Below are 6,152 nucleotides of genomic sequence, written 5' to 3' on the forward strand. Positions count from 1 at the left end.
AAGTCTTACAACTTTCAGCGGTTGGAATAAAAAAATGCTTCAACTCAGTGTCTTCGGACACTGACTCTTTGCCATACTCGGTTTTTTATTTGATAAATAGGTCTACTAGATAAGAAAAGTTTTCTTTTAGTTATAAATATGATCTTAGTCTTGTTGAATTTTATTAGTGTTTTTAGAGGCTATGATTAGCATTTAGCATTATTGAGTGGTTTTGTTTTGCAAACGTGATTTTCCAAGCTTATTTCTTGTTGGATTTTTCATCATAGTTGGAATTGAAACTTCCAAGGGGTTCAAGTGGCTTCTAAACAAGCTGAATATGTGTTCAGGAAGTGGTAATAACTCTGAGAACTGTAGAGTAGATAGCCCCCAATGTTAGGCAGGGCAGGGTTGTTTAAATGGATGCCATTTGGAACTCTCATTGCCAATGTATCAACTACTTGTGTGATGGCTACACTTTTCACCGTAAAGGAAGTAGCAAGTTTCAATTGTGCTCCTCTGTCTCCTAGTGCTCCAATATTGGCTACATTTGCTAATCTCTAACCTAATAAGAGTAATAGGATTACAATTAAATTAGATATCAATGAGAAATTGTTACAATTGTGTCTAGATACATTGATTTATGAATGTACAAAAAAAGGTTAGTATAATAACCATAAAAAGTAGTGTAATACAGGTTTTTGATGTAACAACTTATATATAATAATAGGGCCTTCTTTTATTATCCATCCATGTGCCTGCTATTAATAAAGTTATTAGAGTGACATTTTAATTATTCTTATTTATCCAATTGTAAATCATGATAAAGCAGAAATAATAAAGAAACACCACATCACTATCCGTCATTCTTAGTTATCCAATTAAGAATAAAGCAAGGATTAAGTTAATCACTCTGTTAACGTTAGACGCGGTAATAATGAAATGCAAGTTTGATATAGAATATAAACTTTTAATTTTGACAATAACATGTATATCAGTTCCAGAGTCTAGAGTATTAAATGAAAAACTTAACATAAATTGCAACACACTATTAACTGTCTCAACTTGTTACTAACACGGATATATCTCTTTTATCTAACATAAGTTTAGTATAAACATAAGCAATTAAACTTGCATAACACTATTTAAATGAAGGTCCGAGATAGATAAATGGGCACATTTATTGGTGAGTAAAGTTGTTCAAAAGTTTTCACTGCACATTTTTCTTGGACAGAGTACCGAAAAATAGAAAGGAATGAGAAGGAAACACCCTCTCAGAATAAACTTATATTAGATTAAGATATAGTAGTGGAAGACATGTCATGGAAGATCACAACATCTCTCGTTGGAAGATCTAATATATATGGTAGGGAAAAACTTGGACTTTTTCCCCAACAAACACACTATTCAAAGGTCAAAAGTAGATATTGTCTTCTGCTATGCCCCAATTGTTATATGCTACTGTCATATCCTGTTGCCCAAACAGCTACACAGTAGATCAAGATTTCAAGGACAAATGAGGCACACATTGTGATAATGGCATACACATAGGCTTTCTAAGGATGATTGTTTTCTCTCATTGCATTGAACTCAGCTACAAAAGTTGAGACATGACTCAAACACCCCAAGAGACCTAACTGTGTTCCAATTACAATAGTGTCACAATTTTTGGTATTGACCTGCAAGATTTGTGATGAGAAAAATGAGTTTTCCTTTTATTTTTACAATGTGAAATTGGTTTCGCTTTATCTAAAGCTAAACTTTATATCACAAACCCTTTATAGACTTCGGACCAGCTATCGGATATCAAATCACATCAATCACACTACAGATTTTTTGTGAATGGCTTATATGAATCCACCTTTAAGAGGTTGTAACAATAAAATCTTTACATCAGGAATATATTAATGTACAAATGATTCAAATTTGCTATTTCTTGTATGTTTAACACACTATTTTTTATGGTTGTATAACCTTTTTTTGTACATTCATAAATCAATGACACAATTATAACAATTTCTTAATGGTATCTAATTTAATTGTAATCCTATTACTAGTATTAGGTTAGAGATTAGCAAATACAGCAAATATTGGAGCACTGGAAGACAGAGGAGCACAATTGAAACTTGCTGCTTCCTTTACGATGGAAAGTGCAGCCATCATACAAGCAGCTGATACATTGGCAATGAGAGTTTCAAATGGCATCCATTTAAACAACCCTGACTTTCCTGACATTGGGGGTAGTTCTCAGAGTTATTACCACTTCTTGAACACATATTCAGCTTGTTTAGAAGCCACTTGAACCCCTTTGCAGTTTCAATTCTAACTATGATGGAAAATTCAACAAGAAATAAGCCTGGGAAACTACGTTTGCAAAATAAACTCACTCAGTAATGCTAAATGCTAATCATAGCCGCCAAAAACACTAATAAAATTCAACAAGACTGAGATCATATTTATAACTAAAAGGAAACTTCTCTTATCTAGTATACCTATTTACCAAATAAAAAATCGAGTATGGCGAAGAGCCAGTGTCCGGAGACACTGAGTTGAAGAATTTTCTGATTCTAACTGTTGAAAATTGTAACACCTTACCACACATAATCTTATGCTTAAGTCATAAGATAGAGGTAGTGAGGTATTACGACCTCTAAAAACAATATATATATATATATAATAGTTGAAAGGAATTTATACTGAGGGGCCTTTGAAGAAGTTTAAAACAAAAGTCGTAACGCTCACGTAAACGGAAAACTTGCGTACGAAGAAATGTAAGATATGTGTGTGTGTGTGTGTGTGTGTGTGTGTTTGTGAATAATAAAAAGGGAATGTCAAAGATACAATTAACAAAGCTTCCAACTCAGTTCGCGAAGATAAACCGGCCAGAGCATATAAGTATATATACATATATATAAGAGAATCCCAAAATGACCCAAAGCAGAAAAATGACAGCTTGTTTCTCCGAGTCAACCTCTAAGAGGGACAAACATAAAATACAAGGTGGAGAATCTATATACATACATACATATATATATATATATATATATATAAAATACGCCCCTGAGTCCCAAGAGTTCTTCGCTTCACCAGAGTCTCCAGAATATAGAGTGGTGCTTCTCAACCTGCATCTGAAAAACAACAATATTGTATGGGATGAGAACTAGGAGTTCTCAGTATGGTTAAGGTGCCCACATATATAAAAAATAAGGGTTCGGGAAAGCCAGAGGCAATCCTAGAACACCGACACTCAGATTATAAAACTTAAGGAGGGTAGGTTTCTAAGGTTTTAAACTTGATCAAAATCTAATCAAAACCCTCAATCCTCTGCCTGCCCTCTAATCCTCCAACTCCAGTGCACAGACAAGCAAAACAGGCAACTCAAGCACATACAGAAAACATATATAACAAGTAGGCAGTTAGCAATTAACAAGAATAAACAATTAAGCAAGCCACGACAATGCACAAACAAGAAAATCAAACATATGCACTTGATGTATGCATGCCCTATGACTGTTGATATCAACTGTTGGTTACTTAGCCAGCCTAACATGTCCTGGTAGCTAACCATGGACAGAACACCAAACACGGAGCAAGTGGGACAATGCTGCAACCCTTGCATCTTACCCGCGTACTCGGAGCAGGGGACAACTTCACTCTGCCTCTTATCCAGGAAGTGTTACTGCTCTTGACCCAGAGCAAGTGATGACAGAACACAGCCCTTGCATCTTACCTGAAGCCTTAAACTTTTCTGGAGCAAGTGGATAATACCACTGTATTTTACCCGGCTTATTGACTCTTATCCGGAGCAAGTGGATAACACCACTGCATCTTACCAAGAGTCACATTCAGAAACACATTTTCATTATTATTACAATTCATTCTCATTCATCCATTCACTCTCAATTCATACCCAGAGCTAGTGGATAATACCACTACATCTTACCCGGCATTCTCACCTCTTACCCGGAGCAAGCGGATAACACCACTGCGTCTTACCCAGAGGTATATTACAATCAAATTCAAGTTTATTTTTGTTATTATTCTAGTTCATTAGTTCATCTTCCATACATCCTCATCATCTCTACATTTTCTTAATATATACCCGGAGCGAGTGGTCAGTACCACCGCTTTTTACTCGGTCACCTTTATCTCAAACAATTCATTCCAATTCAATCACCATCATACCTTAATGTCACTATCCTCATCAACCCATTTCTATCCCATTGAAATTTATTATTATCATATTCATAATTATATTAATTCAGTTAACACTTCTCAAGCTTAAACCCACCACTTCACAATCATAATTTATTACCCCACAACTTGCTTCACTCCTAAGTTACTACCCCTTCCTAATTTCATCTCATCTCTAAGTATCCAACAAAGGTTTAAGGCTAAAAGAGTAAAAATAGAGGTTTAGAGATTCAAAATTAGGTTGTAAAACATTAAAAATCCACTTTCTTGAAAACCGGGGTCACACGTACGCGTGGGCGTGTTTTTCTTGCTCACGTATGCAAGCACCCTGCTCGGGTACTCGAGATGCCCTACCCGAAAGGTTTGGTCGTGTCGCGTGCAGTGGTCGCGTACGCAAGCTATGCAGTAACGACTAAAATGTTGAATGCTGCAAAATTTTTAGTTTTGCCCTCCAAACTTCTGATGCGCATAATTTTTTTCTTTAAAACATTTTTCATCTGTTCTTTGAACGACATAAACTTCACGGACCTAATTTTCATATGAAATAAATTTGAAATAATTTGGGGGTCCGAAAGCCGAGTTATGACTCACCGAAATTCAGTCAAAAATCAAGTTTTCACCAAAGACTTCTAAACCTCTTGTTTCACCAATTCCCTTTATCAAAACCAAAGTCCTACCTTTCAAAATGACTCCAAATACACCCAACATAGTCCATATTCAATTGCAACAAACCATGCCTCAATTTTAAACCACTTCATTCCACAAGTTCTCAAATATACAAACACAATTATCAATTTATCAAAACTCATATGTTCACATTCATAATTCTTATCCATTAGCATCAAATTCGTCATTCATTAATCTATTTTGCCAACACCAATCACATTCACATCAATAAATCATCAATTTAACCATACCTCATCATTTCAACATACATTGACAATTAAAATCATTAAACATGCTCCAAACACATATTCAACTTATCCTATAGTCATCTAGCCTAAGTTTTCACAACATTGTACGTGTTATATATGAGAAATAAAAACCATACCTTAGCCAATTTCTCTCCTAAGCCAAAAACACCCAAGTTGGCGAGGTCAAAAGCCTCTGACACCAAAACATCAGCACCCAAGGCTTAAACAAGCATCCAATCTCTTCAATTGAGTTCTAATCTCTCATATACACTACCTAACACATACTATCACATTCACATGCACCAAATTAATACTCATTCACAATTAACCAAGGGATTTACTAGGGTTTGAGGAACCTTACCTTGTATGTGCCTTAATCAAACAAGAGCCCGCTAATTCTCCAAGCTAGATTGACCTTAGAAAATCAAATTCACCAAAACATCAACCTCTAAGCTAATAAATCTCGAAATTAAGAAGGGAGAAATTGAGAAAGAAAATGTTACTTTTTTACCTTATAACATACTGGGTTTTGTAGAGCTCGAAGCTACAGTCGCGTGACCGCAAACGGTGCGGCGATCGGAGCTCCGGATCAAAAGTTATCTTAATTTGATTGGAGGGTTAGGTTTTGGAACTCAAACTCTTCTCTCCTTGATTTGTTTCAGCGTTCATGCTGAATGGAGGAAGAAGATGGGGTTTTTGTTAAGTGTATGTGTTGGGCCCAATACGGGCCCGGTTCACCCGGTTCGGCCCAATATTGGGTCAAATTCTTTAAAATTGGTATCAAATTTCTTATTTTAATTAGTTCTACCTCAATAAATCATAAAATTCTATTTTCTAATTTATTTGATTAATAATTAATTTATTAACTAATTAATCACTAATTACTCATGGTTTACATTCTACCCCCTAACAGAAATGTTCGTCCTCGAAATTTTGCTCTCAATTCTCCATATACGCTTCCTCAGATTAAACTAATCTCTTACCATTCATTTTGTCATTCTCCATCATCAATTTAATACCGTATTCCCATTTCGAGCCTAAACTAAACCTGTCTATTTCATTCTTAGT

Source organism: Arachis stenosperma, chromosome 6, assembly GCF_014773155.1.
Source record: "Arachis stenosperma cultivar V10309 chromosome 6, arast.V10309.gnm1.PFL2, whole genome shotgun sequence".
NCBI classification, from domain to species: Eukaryota; Viridiplantae; Streptophyta; class Magnoliopsida; order Fabales; family Fabaceae; genus Arachis; species Arachis stenosperma.